Genomic DNA, 14,785 nt, shown 5'->3' with positions numbered 1-14,785 from the left:
GAAAGGAGATCACGCCACTGCACTACTGCCTGGGCAACAGAGCGAGACTCAGTTTCCAAAAAAAAAAAAATTTCTTAATAATATCTAACCCTTTTCTCAGTAACCATTATATTTAACTCTGATAGCTTGGAGGGCAGGGATGGACACAGATGACACAATCTTCAAAGTTTAATTTGGTTTTAAGTATTTTTTTGTTTCATTTTGCTTTGTTTTTGGATACAAGGTCTTGCTCTGGTGTCCAAGCTGGAGAGCAGTGGTGTCATCATAACTCATAATTTGGTTATAACGATTCTTTAAAAAACATATTTTTGGCTGAGTTTGGTAGCTCACACCTGCAATCTAAACACTGGAAGGTCAAGGTGGGATGATTGCTTGATCCCAGAAATTCAAGACCAGTCTGGGCAACATAAGTAGGCTCAGTCTCTAGAAAAAGTTTACAAATTGTCTGGGTGTAGCGTTGCTTGCCTATAGTCCTAGCTACTTGAGAGGCTGAGGTGGAAGCATCACTTGAGCCAAAGAGTTTGAGGCTGCAGTGTCCCATGATTCAGCCACTGCACTGCAGCCTGGGTGACAGAGTGAGACCTGTATGTGTGTTTATGTAGGGGTGTGTGTGTATATATACATATATGTATATATGTATATATGTATGTGTATATATACGTATATATGTATATATGTATGTGTATATATACGTATATATGTATATATGTATGTGTATATATACGTATATATGTATATATGTATGTGTATATATACACATATATGTATATATATATATAAATGTATGATAAAAAATTCAAGCACGGGAGATAACTGAAAGCCTATGGTGGGGGATGTGGAGAAAAGTGAGTATGACTCCAGGAACTCAGTGAGACATGGTTTTCCATCTTGAAGAATTGCCCATCCACACTGAAACCATAGCCTAGTTCAAGCCAGTTCCCATACTACACCTGGTGGGATACCACTATGTACCCTTTTAAAAAAATAAAATCTTTCACATATGAGAAGGAGAGGAGAAAAAGAGGGTTTCACATTCAAAGCCTTTTTTTTTCTTTCTTTTTTTTTTTTTTTTTTATGAAACTACAGCCACTTGTCATTTGGGTTGTCCAAAGGTGACTGACAGCACTAATACACTTAAGGAATCAACCTAGGAAAATAGGCCTCTCAGGAGAGGAGGAGGCACAACGGTAACTAAACCCAATCCATTTTCATCTTTGCATGGTGAAGACCTCTCAAGAAGTGGTGTTAGCCATGTGAACAGTGTTCACTGGACAAGGACAGGGGAAATGAATTTCTAAGACATAGAACACTCTCTAAACACTTCAAAAGACATTCAGCTATACATGCAGTTGACAACCTGCCTGCTCTGCAGAGGGATTGCTGGGCAGCAGCCACCAAGTGTAAAAGCTGTAAGCTCTTCCTCTCATAGGGACAGGCCACCCCCACAAATACCCTCTGCCCCAAGCACCATAGGCTCCCGTCATCAGGTGCACCTGGCGGACTGCCTTCCTCTCATCTCATTAGCTCTCCAAGAGTGTCCAGATAACTCTAAAACCTACCCTATGATGGCCAGTTGTACATTCCCCTCCATTCTCCCAGCACAATGTGACTTCCGAAGAGTGCTGCCTAATCCTCTTACGTCAACTTATGTGTCAATGGCCGGTGCCCAGGCAGTTAGATGTCCAGTGACCTAAGAGGCCCAGCATGCCCAGTGCCTAGCCCCCCAGCCTGGCACCTCTCCTTCACCTAGCCTTCACACGGGCCTTTTCTCTTCTGTCACCAATGTCGGTGATGTTCACCAGAGGACACGCATGAGCCTGGTAAGTGACAGGTGGGAAAACTCCAACTGAGTGCCTGTTACTCCACCCTCTTATCTCCCACACAAATGACATTATAAGCATAATTTTACATTTGATCTAATTTATACATACTCTTCTTTTCATAACATTTCTGACAACAGCCCTCAGAACCAAATGAGTCTGGGTTACAGAACACATGGGCGAGGCTCGTGTGGCAGGTTTCATTTACTTTTATTCCAATGTGAAATGAAAATGTGATGGTTTAAAGACAAGAAAAAGTTATTTATCAAGTGTGGGGTTGCTGATCTTCCTAGTTCATGCTCACTTCCTTTGAGACAAGGTATCTGGACAGACCATACACATAAGTAGCACTTTGCAAAACCCCAGACAGAAGCCCTAGTCAGACACAGCTCCCTCAGGCTCACAGGGTGGCAACCTCCTCCTCCATGTTGGGCTCTGCCAGCAGGAAAGTAAGGAGCACAGACAGGAGGTGACGGAATAGCCCAGGGCCTTAAGGATCCCCAAAATTGCCAGAATTGTTCTCTGTAGACAGGGCTGTGTGGCAAGGATCCCGTAGGGAGCTGGGCTCCACAGAGAGGTGACAACCACTCCTGTATCTCTAAATTTCCACTGGGATCCATGACTCAGCCCTGCTTTCCACCAGGCCCTTCACCCACCCACCCCCAGTGTGTGTTAGCCAGCTCAGGTCAAAATGGGAGAATAATACATTCAGATTGTATCTTCTGGGTGCTCCCATCTGGCATGCAGGGAGTAGGGAGGAAAGTCGGGACTATGCTGTTGCCTCTTGCTACATCTGAAGGCAGGAAGGTCAGGATTGGGCACTTGGATGTGTACTTGACCACCACTGCTGTCTCTCTCCTCATCACTCAGAGCTAAAACCAGGCCAGGGCTATCATGATTAAAAAAAACACTGCAGCTCTCATCCTGTCAAAAAACTAATGTGCACCCAGTGCCAGCCCTACACAGATCTCTGGCTTCCTATTCCAGGGAACAGAAAAGCCTCTTACCTTTTCTATTTAAAATCCAGATTTTAAGCAACATTGAGCCTGGAGATAGTGGCAGCAAAAGTGGAAGCCAGATGTATAAACTCTAGGTGTATACACTCATGGCTTGGGCATGTTCCACAGTTGCTGAAGGATGAGGACTGGGAGGCACCTGTTTCCCAGCTGTTACCTGATGTCCACACACTCCATTCATGTGTCTTCATTTAGGCCTCTGCATCAAATATTCATTGAGCCATTGCAAACACATCTTTTGGGAGGCATTGCTAATTGCAGCACCAGCCCCCTCTTGTTGTAGAGGCAGTCAGGAGGTATCTGGCCAGCTCCTAATCCCCCAGGACAAAGGTGCTGTCCTCTTGCCAATGCTCACATCCAGCAACACAATCTCAGGATGTTTTTTTCAAATGAAAGCAATGTGAGGTAGCAGGCGTGGCATGACAGGCTCAGGACCATGGGCAGCTGACTGCTGGAGAAGCAGCACAGGGCAGATGCATCTGTGGTTGGTGCCATAACAAGCTAAGGCAGCCACAGCACCTGCCCCCACACAGCCCTAGACCAGATGGCATTCAAATATTCCCAGATGGTATTGGGGTGCCCGATGCCCATCACTCACCTGCTAATTAGCACTGCCTTGTGTTAGTTACTCAGGAGAGGTGGTGGGGGGTGTAGATCCAGGGTGGGCACTGCCTCACAGCCAAAGTCCACCTGACTGCAGACCAGTAAGCAAGCCCAGGAAGCTCTGCTCTAGACATTTGGCCTCATCACCTGTGGCTTCACTTTCTGTGTATACTTTCTTTATGCACTTTCTGTGTATACTTTCTGTGCACTTTCTGTGTGCACAAATGTAGCAAAAAGAGGTCAACAGCACCTGTTGTGACATGTAAGTCTATGCCCCCTCAAGACCTTCTAAAATATTGTTGTCCTAAGCCCTCTTTCTTCTAATAAAATTTTTACAGATACAAACCTTAAACTACTATAAATGAAATATTAGGGTATTTTAAACCCATAAATAAACAGACAAACATGAAAACAGTCACTGTTTGGTTGCAGAGCACACCCTCAGGAAGCAATGGCCAGATGAGTAGACAGTACCCAGATCCCCCACCCCATGATGTTCCATCCCACTTTAAAGAGCTTCTGCATTGGCCAGTCTCCACTGCTTTCTGGTGAGATGTCCAAGGTGAAGTGAGTATTGAAGGCTGTACAGCTGATAGAGCTGACTGACTTGAACATACTGAAAATCACTCCTTGGCTCCAAGGGTCAGCTGTGGTGACACCTCTTGATGAGAGGTAGTGCCAAGCCACCATCAGTGTGCCTGGGCTGCCCTGATCTATACACTCCAGCTCTTTGCTGGGATGTCTGCCTGCTTCTCTCAGGGGCTGGGTCATGAGCCACCTCTGGCAAGGACCAGCTGGCTGGACAGGCTGGGCACTCTCCCCCAGCATCCTCAGCAGCCCTGCCTATGCTGTCACCTGTGCTCATGATCTCCAAGGTAAGATTAGGGGAAATTTTTTAAGGCAACACTTTCCCCCTAATTTCTCTATCTTAATAACAGCACCGATAACTTTTAAGTCCTACCAAGCTGAACCTGTAAGACAAATGATCTCCTGCCTTAGAAGGGCCAAGGTTGGGCAATGTGTGCCCAGGTGAGAGCCCATAGGTTTTTACTGAAGAGGGAGAGCTGGATGGCCCTGGCCTCTTAGCCTAGTGAAAAGTAGGACCTTCTCCTTCCAGATAATCAAAGTCTCGAAGACCAGAAAAAGATGCTTGTGTGGTCTGCCAAGAAGCAGAAGTCTAGAAGGCCTTGCAGGGAACCCCAGACAGCCTTCAGAGTGACTGAGAGGGCTTGGCTCCTTCCTGCCTTCCTTGCTTTCACTCTGTCAGCAAGAAAACCTGCCTGCAGATTGAAAGTGGGCCTGAGGCTGCCAATCAGTCACTACGGGCTGTAGGCACTTTGACTGTGGTTCCTTCCTGAAGCAGCCAGTCAGGCCAGTTCTTGCAGAGCAGTTCCCTCATTGTCTTCAGCTCACTGTTTCAGTCCTGAGACCATAGAAGGACCAGGGAGGGAGGCAAGGTCTCAGCCTGTGCCCCACAACGTGCTCTGAGAAGCATCCTTTTTCTTTCGTTCTTCTTTTTTTTTTTTCCAGATGGAGGAGAAGTCTCTTTTGTTACCTCTCTATGGACAGCCTCAAACTTCCAAATGAACAGACCCAGCATGGAGCCTTCAGGAAAGTGCACAAAATTCTGTCTAGTACCCAGGAGGAAGGGGGTTCCCACTGAGGCCAGGACCAGTCTGCATGACCCTGTTCAGGAATGTTCTCCTCATAGTACAGCCTCAAGTTGTAGGCATTCTCTGTATGCACAGAGTCCATGGCATCCTCTGCCAGGGGAGCCATCCAGCTGCACACCTGGAATAGAGCAGTGACCTGGGTGAGTGTGTGGTGCTGGACCTCATGACAAGCAGGGGAGAGGGAGATACACAGACCAGTGAGCCCAGAACCCTGCCATAGGCTTCTTCTCTGAGACTTCCATCTGCTCTAGGATCTTCTTGCCCCGAGAATCTGCCCTGAGGTCAGATAGAAGCAAATGGCCTCCACTACCAGGGATACCCCCTGTCACACTGTCAGCTCCCTAGAGGGGACTCAAGCAGTGGGGGTAGATTGCTTGGGCAGAAGCTCTTGAGATTTGGCCAGCTGGGGAGATGAAACAGTGACATTACATTTTATTTTCTATTTTATTGCATTGTATTGTATTGTATTGTATTGTATTGTATTATTTTATTTTATTTTATTTTATTACTTTTTGAGAAGAAGTCTCATTCTGTCTCCTGGACTGGAGTGAATCAATGTGATCTCAGCTCACTGCAACCTTCCCCTCCCGGGTTCAAGGAATTCTCCTGCCTCAGCCTCCAAGCAGCTGGGACTACAGGCATGCATCACCACGCCCAGCTAATTTTTGAATTTTTAGTAGAGATGGAGTTTCACCACATTGGCCAGACTGGTCTCAAACTCCTGACCTCGTGATCTGCCCGCCTTGGCCTTCCAAAGTGTTGGGATTACAGGCATGAGCCACCATGCCTGGCAGCCCTACCTTTTCTCTCATGGTATGACAAAGAGTTTTGTGAAGTTCAGACTGTGGTACTCGAGCAGCTCCAGTGAGGAATGGCTTAGGAAGCAAGGGCTGGTGAGCAATAGGCTGTAGGCCTACAAGGAGGAAGTGGGCAGTGAGGAAGTGACCTAGTTGTCTGTTCACAGACCCAGAAGTGACATCCCAGGAGTCTTTGGGAAGCCGGCAGAGACTTACTGGATCCAGTAAAAGCCCCATGAGGATGCAGTGATGGGGCCCTTCTTGTCCTTGTCTGTAATTACAAAGAGGTACATGAAGGCCTCTTGCATCTTGCAGTTTCCAGGAAGTGGGTTCCAGCTGTTCATGCTAGGCACTTTTAGGCACTGAAAGCGCTTCAGGAGTGGTAAAGTAAAAATAAGCTCTTCATCTCACTGAGAACCCTCTTCTTTGCTCCCTTTGTGAGTTCCACCTTCCAGTCATGGCTCTGGAGACACCATGGTCCCTCCTGGGTCCCTGGCAAGATGTACTTAGGTGGCACACAGTCAATGAGGCTCATCTCCAAGCCATTCTTTCACTTTCTACTGTTTAAGGGACTCGAGGCTGGTGGTCAGCAAAAGGCCACCCAAGGCCAGTTGTCTCCACCTAAATTTGACCCTGGTTTGAGGGCCTCTAGGCCAGACCCCTCCATGTGAGAAAACCTGGTCCTCAGCCTCTGGTCTCCATGCTCCCCTTCCCTCTTTTCAATCCTGGCCCCAATGTCTCTCCCACCTCTCAGGTCATTGGAGAAGATGTTCGAGAAGAACAAGCAGCTTTAGTCAGCCCTGCTGAAGGTGGCAGATGGGTCAAGGCTCTTAAGCTGCTCTTGGATGTGGTTCATGTGGAAGCAGGCCTTGTATAGTGTGTGCAACTCTTTCAGGGAGAGGGAAGTAGGATGTTACGAGGGCCCTGTACCCTAAAACATCACATTTAGAACAGAAAATAGTTTGCAAGATGCTTTCATGGGTGATTTTAATTTTCAACTTTAGGTCTCTATTTTCAAATCCCATAATGAACACAAAAGGTTCATAATTTCAACATATACACACTCACACAAACACACACTCCTGTCTGCTAGTGGGCAGAGATCCTTTCTTATGAAGAATTTTCTGCCAAATGCCTCTGAAGCACACATGGTTCTTGGGGAGCCGACAAGGCTAACTGCTTTTTTTGCACTAGTGTCTTGGGAAGATGGAGCATTTACAGCTGCCTTTTTGGGCAGCCCTCATGCAGGGGTGTGCTGAGGACTCCCCAGGGTCTCCAACTTCAGGACCATCTTCCAGTGTGTGTCTCATTGAATGTTAATGGTGGCTGTTTTGGGAAAGAGGAAAGGTTCTGTGATCAACTATGGGCACCATTGAGCTACAAATCTTTTCCATAATTGCTCTTAGCAAGCAGGTAGACCCTGAGAACATGAGTGGCTTTTTCCCAGGGAACATGAGTACATAAGAGATTTTGCTTTACAACCAGGTGAATCTCAACACAGCAGTTGGTGCTGCACTGGGAAGATTTCCCCACTCAAACACTGTGAATCTTTTTAAGTTTTTTTTTTTTTTTTTCCAAGAATCATTTAGCTTTAAAGAGTTTGATTGGGCTGATATCAAGCCTGGCTTTGTACTGCCTGATATTTTAGAATCAAAAGTCAGTTCTTTAACTTGTGGGCTGTGAAGTTATAAGGTGTTGGTGTGACAGGCTAGAGAAGGAAGCCTGTGGTCCAATCCTACATGCACATTCTTATCTGTGACACAAAGATCTCCGAGGAGTAGGGAAGTGCTGCCTGGCCCTTCTTTTGGGGTCCCTCCCCAAGACAGTCTACCCAACTTCGAAACCAGCCTTCCCTCATACACAGCCCTGAGCCCCCTGCAGCTCCTCACTGTTTTGCAGCCCAGGGAAGCTGTTCGGCATGTTGCTGTCCAGGTGCAGTGAGACGCAGGGGCAGTAACACATTTCTTCATGGACCATCAGCACCGGCTAAATCTCCTGCAACATCTCCTTAAGGGACACCTACAGGGAGAAGGCCCCAACAACTATGATGAGAAACCGCATGGCTGGAAGCAGGGACTTACCCCAACCCAACCCAACCCAAAGCCCAGAGAATCATGCCCAAAATTCTCAATTTTCCACTTTTTGAATATTTAATTCTTTTTAGAATCCCAGGCCACCTCTATATTTGTCATGCCTACCTACACCTGTCTCTGTGTGTAGAACAGAGCCTGGTCACACTGACTATCCCTGCAGACCAAGAAAAATCCCTATGCAGAGTAGGGGGAGATGGAAGAACTAAGGGATACAAAATGGTAACTTTGCCTCATCCCTTGCCCAGTGCTAAGGTCCCCAGGGCAAACAGCTTTTGCCTTCAACTTCAAGTTAACAGCTTACAAAATATATTCATTTTTACTTCCCCCACTCTCTTACTTATGTTACAAATTATATCTCTATATATCGTGTGTATTTTCCAGAGATTTAAGAATTTTATGCAGAATTATTATTACAATAGCAAATTTTATATCTTTGTATGTATTTATATTTAACAGAGAGCTTTATATTTTCATATGGTTTTATGATGCTGTCCAGCATCATTTAATGTTTCAACATAATTGACTCTCATTTGCATTTTTTTCTAGGGTCATTCTAGTAGTAAGCAACCTTAGATTTTTTATTTTAAAGTTAGAAAGGCTTTATTCTTCTAATTTTTGAAGTACAGTTCTTTCCAGATCAATTATTCTTGGTTATTAGTATTTTTTGTTTCATCAATGCAATGTATAAGTTTCTCAGCATGCCCTCTTTTTCTCCCAAATAACATTTATGTCATTTTCTTTGTATGTTCTTTTTATAAGACTCTTTCTCTAAATATATTGGTTTACTTGATGATGTCCAGTAAGTCTCATATTTCACACTTACTTTTTCTATTTTTTTTCAAAAATTGATTTCCAGGCCTAAATATCTGTGAATAATGTATGTTTAATTTTCTGATTCTTTTTCTGCTCCATTGTTTGCTGTTGTGTCTCTGTAGTGAATTTGTAAATGCCAGTTATTGGATCCCTCAATGCCACAATTTCTGTTGGGTTTTTAGAAAAAGGTTTAATCTCTTTGTTGATATCACATTTTATTCATTTATTATTTTTAAATGTTATTCAATTGTTTATTTTTGTTTTATCTTTGTTCACTGAGAACGTTTAATTATTTTTAATTCTTTATCAGGTATGAAAAAACCTTCATTTCTTAAGATTCAACTTCTGGATATTTATTCTGTTTCTTCCAGTGAAGTGTATTTTACACCTTCTCCATATGCCTTGTAATTTTTTATAAGATCTGGAAAATTATACAACATCCATCAAATCTAGCATTTAAAGGCTGGCATGACAGAGCACGGTAGCTCATGCCTGTAATCCCAGCACTTTGGGAGGCCGAGATGGGCAGATTACTGGAGGCCAGAAGTTTGAGACCAGCCTGGCTAACATAGCAAAACCTGTCTCTACTGAAAATAAAAAAAAATTAGCTGGGCATTGTGGTGTGTACCTCTCATCCCAGCCACTCAGGAGACTGAGACAAGAGAATTGCTTGAACCCGGGAGACGGAGATTGCAGTGAGCTGAGATTGCTCCACTGCACTCCAGCCTGGGGGACAAAGCAAAACTATTTCTCAAAAAAAAAAAAAAAAAACTGGCTTAGTGAAGGTGATATTGACAGAAATCAAACAGGCTATGCATCTGCTTCACAGATGCATTCTCAGATATGTCTTCTCTGGATCTGTGTGTATTTCTCAGTTAAAGAGAAATTTTTCCATTGTTTTTAGATTGATTACCTATTTTATTTCCCAGTTGACTGTCTGTGGTATTGCAGTTTCTCTAGTGCTGCAATTTTCTTTCTTCTCATCAGACACAACTCTCACCTGTATGACTCCATCATGTCCTTCAGCATTCCATGTCAGGAAATAATCTATTCATTAGGCAACTTCTCAAAAGGACAAACATCTCAACACATACACTACAGCTTTAAGTCTGTCCTGAGGAAGATGCTGGGAGTTAGGCTTTTTATGGTGAGCCCAATTACTATTGTGGGGAAGGAAAAAAAAATCTCTGGTGGATAGTCTGTAGCAAAATTCCTGCAGTGTGGAAAGAGAGGAGGCAATAGCCATGTACAAAGCAAGGTGAAAATAAATGAGCACGTAACACATGGGAGAGGTCCAAAGGTCTTAGAGAAAGCCAGAGTTTAAATATGGTTTGGTCACCTCTGTTCCAATGGAAATTGTTTTAAAAAAGCCTAATTTTATTTTTCTTGCTGTCACAGAGAAACATGTTCCTGTCGCATGTTTACCTACGCTCTTCAATCTTCTATGGCTTCTTTTCTCCCTCCCAGAATCTTCCAGTGCATTCACACTGAAAACCAAAGTCCTTTCAGAATCTGTAAGAACCTACATGATCTGACTAGTTTTCATTAGTTTTGGGAATCTGGGGAAATCTATGCGCATTTCTGGAGACCTCTATGTTATGCAATTTTTAAATAAATGTGTGGTGTCTCAAGTCAAAGGTATGTGAAGGGACTAGTGGAGGCATTGGGATTTGGTTTAGAAATTCCAAGAACAGTAGTGCAAAGACATGTGAGCAAGGCACTCAGAGACATCGTGGCAAGCTGTCATTGCTTGTGAACTTCCTACTCACCGGTACACCAGGGGTTGGAAGAACCACACTAGGCAAAGAACTTGCATCAGTATCAGGACTGAAATACATTGATGTGGGTGATTTATCTTGAGAAGAGCAATTGTATGATGTCTATGATGAAGAGTATGACTGTCCCATTTTAGATGAAGACAGAGTACTTGATGAGTTAGATAACCAAATGAGAGAAGGTGGAGTTATTTTTGATTACCACGGTTTTGATTTCTTCCTTAAACGCTGGTTTCACATAGTTTTTGTGCTGAGGACAGATACCAATGTATTGTACGAAAGAATCAAAACAAGGGATTATAATGAGAAGACTCTAACAGACAATACTCATTGTGAGATTATTCAAGTTCTTTATAAAGAAGCCACAATATCCCACAAGGAAGAAATCATGCATCAGTTGCCCAGCAATATACGGGAAGAGCTAGAAAATAATGTAGATCAGATTGGCTGGGCGCAGTGGCTCACACCTGTAATCCTGAGAGTTTGGGAGGCCAAGGTGGGTGGATCACGAGGTCAAGAGATCAAGACTATCCTGGCTAACACAGTGTAACCCCATCTCTATTAAAAATACAAAAAAAAAAAAAAACAATTAGCTGGGGCATGTTGGTGTGTGCCTGTAGTCCTATCTTCCCAGGAGGCTGAGGCAGGAGAATGGCATGAACCTGGGATGCATAGCTTACAGTGAGCTGAGATTGCACCACTGCACTCCAGCCTGGGCGACAGAGCGAGACTCCGTCTCAAAATAAACAAAAATAAATAAATATATATATACATACATACATACATAAATAAGAAAATAATATAGATCAGATCTAGAAATGGATTGAACAGTGGATCAAATATCACAACTCTTGACTTATAGGGCCAGCTACCTTACAATCATTCTTGTTGATATTACTCTGCTGACATCATAGAAATTGTTCAAGTATCAGTAACACTTTATTAAAATCATGTTGCAGGAGTAGCAGGTGGATAGTAAAGAGGTTTATGCCTGGGTATCTTTTTCTCCATGAGAAACCTAAACATCTGAAATATAATGAATATAGTATAATTAAGGATTGAGACAAAAACTGTAATTTTAAAACAAATTGCTAAGGAATAAATAAATCTGACAAAATGGGTGGATATGTTTTAAGTTTATTACAGAAAAAAATGTAGATGATCTCTTAAAATAAACTAAAGACTAAAGAGAAAGCATCAAAGTATTAGTTTTTTCTTTCTAGAACGTAGAAAATAAGGGAAGTGTTGTACTCTATAGAAAATTTAAAAGGTACAAAAGAGCATGTTGAAAAGTTAGGTTTCCATTCCAAAACACAATATCCACAGGCAATCCAGGATCCTTCACTTTAGGAAATAATGTTACTGGTTTCCAGTATATCTTTTAAGAGGTTTTATGTCTGCACAGTGTATATATACGGGTGTACAATTTTTTTAGAACATAATAGTATATTGCACACACTATTCTGTACCTCTCTTTTTTTACTTAATATATTTGGAGTTTATATCATATCAGTACAGAACTGCCCCCTTTTCTTTTAGCTGAGATATACATATCATACAATCCAATTTACAATTTTGAAGTGTATAATCAGAACTGGATATGGTGGCTTATGCTTGTAATCCCAGCAGCTGGGGTGGCTGAGGTGGAGAATTGCTTGAGGCAGGAGTTCAAGAACAGCCTAGGCAACATAGTGAGACCTTAGACTCTAAAAACAAACATAAATGAATTATACATTCCATTGGTTTTAACTTATTAACAGGGTTATGACTGTCACCACTGTGAGGAAAGCAGTGATGATAAAGGAAAATCCTGTACCGTTTAGCAGTCACTCTCTATTCTTTCCTCCTCTTCACTTTGCAGTTACTAGTCTGCTTTCTGTCTCTATGGATTTGCATATTCTGGATATTTCATATAAATGGGATTACACAATAAAAAAAGAAATTTCAGGAATACCACAGAGAGAGATGGCACATGTTTCCTGCTTTATAATTTCTCATCTTATGTAGGTTTAAAACATAATTCTACAAAAAAAATTTGATGGAAAATCTTTATGTGCAAAAGTATCTTGTTAAATATAAAAAATTATTTTATGGAGAATTCTTTTTCCTTATCAGGACCTAATCTTAAAAATTTAAACGCCATATGCCAAGAGTATCTACTATAGGGTGGCTTATTGTATGTACTCATTTTATGGATTCCTTACAAAAACTTTTCCCATAGGGGAAATTAAAACATTGCTCTACATACATTGAATTTCCAATTATTACCTTATTTCTCACTTATTATTTTGTGATTCTGTCTTCTTTAACATGAAGATTATCATGACTGTGTTTTCACTTTCTGAATTGTCATATGTCTGTAATTTGCCTGCAATCTTGGTTTCAGAAGTTCTACAATAGCGTGCTCAAGGCCTGGCATGGTGGCTCACACATGTAATCCCAGCACTTTGGGAGGCAGAGGTGGGCAGATCATGAGGCCAGGAATTTGAGACCAGCCTGGCCAACATAGTGAAACCCCAATTCTACTAAAAGTACAAAAATTAGCCAGGTGTAGTGGCATGCATCTGTAATCATAGTTACTTGAGAGGCTGAGAAAAGAGAATCACTTGAAACTGGGAGGTGGAGTTGGCAGTGAGCCAAGATTCTTCCACTGCACACCAGCCTGGTCAGCAGAGTGAGACTCTGCCTCAAAAAATAAATACATAAATAAAATAATACAACATCCTCAAATGTATATGTTACATATAAATTATAAAATTTATTAAAATATTTGTCTTGTATGTTTCATCGACTTTAGGCACAATGTTATTATTAGCATTTTCTACCAGTTTCCTCAACTTTTACCTGAATAATAGCACAACTTATAACCAATTTTATTTTATGTATCAATTTATTATACTGTATGTAAAATATATATAGTTATTGTATTTAGAAATGTAAGACTTTTCTTCTAAAGGCTAAATTACAGACTTACTATTTTGTAAGAAAAGCAGCAATGGGCCGGGCATGGTGGCTTATACCTGTAATCCAAGCACTTTGGGAGGCCAAGCCAGGTGGTTCACCTGAGGTCAGAAGTTTGAGACAAGAAGCCTGAACAACATGGAGAAACTCCATCTCTACTAAAAATACAAAATTAGCTGAGCATGGTGGCACATGTCTGTAGTTCCAGCTGCTCAGGTGGCTGAGGCAGGAGAATAGCTTGAACCTGGGAGGTGGAGGTTGTGGTGAACCAAGATCATTGCCCTGCAGCCTGGGAAACAAGAGTAAAACTCCGTCTCAAAAAAAAAAAAAAAAAAAGGGAAAACAAAGCAGCAATATATCAAAGTATCACTAGCATAATTTAAAAGTTTCTCTAGTATTACTTAAATGTTTATTTTTTAAAACTTTCTCATCAAAGTTCTTTATGAATAATTATAATGTGTTTTCTTTGAAATGTTACTGCCCTAACTGTATCAAACATTTCAAAATTCATGTTTTTTGTGGATGCACAGTTAGAGTTGAAAATTGTAGTTATCTAGAATTTTATCTCGTTTATTGAGGATTTTATGGGTTAAAGTTGCTCTTCACTAAGTTTTGTATTTTATATTTCTGTATTTTTCAGAGAAGGCTGCTTCACATAAGTTGTGTTTCTAGTTTCTACCTATTTATTACAGTTTTGATTTGCAGTATTCAAATCAGAATTTGGGGTGTTAATGTTAATTTTAACTTTGTTTGCAATTTTGTATCTGTTTGTTTCATTTTTTAGGGTAGGCCACCTTAAATCAGTTTACTGTTTTTAGTTTTAATTTATATATTATAATTTTGTTTGACAATTGTCAGCTCTGTACATCTTAATACACTGTGAGGCAAAAGTCAACTATGAATCAGCCCTACTTCCTTTGTCAATATAATTATCTAAGTTTTTGTTTGCTTTTATAAACTTTACCCCTATTTTGTTTATGATTTGTATATTTTTCTTCTTGGCTGGTGACCAATAATTGATTCTGTCTAGGTGAGTATTCATGGAAATTGTCTTAATTTCAACGTCTTTATCTTATAATATCTTAGTGTGAAAGAAACTTTTTTGTAGTTTGAAGGTAACTTTTTAGAAAGTTTGTAACTCTATTTCTGTTAGCTGTCTTATTTATTTTTAAGACAGACTCTTGCTCTGTCACTGAAAGTGCAGTGGCACAGTCTCAGCTCACTGCAACCTCTA

The 14,785-nt window shown here is 41.6% G+C and overlaps 1 pseudogene; it reads left to right on the top strand.

Annotated features, from left to right (window-relative positions):
• Positions 1 to 5,192: 5,192 nt before the first annotated feature.
• LOC129053335 (adenylate kinase isoenzyme 6-like) lies at positions 5,193 to 11,445 on the top strand (annotated as a pseudogene).
• Positions 11,446 to 14,785: the final 3,340 nt, after the last annotated feature.

The sequence above is a fragment of the Pongo abelii genome, chromosome Y, assembly GCF_028885655.2.
Source record: "Pongo abelii isolate AG06213 chromosome Y, NHGRI_mPonAbe1-v2.0_pri, whole genome shotgun sequence".
NCBI lineage: Eukaryota > Metazoa > Chordata > Mammalia > Primates > Hominidae > Pongo > Pongo abelii.
Note: the sequence above shows the minus strand (reverse complement) of the source record. Positions and strands in the feature narration are given on the sequence as shown.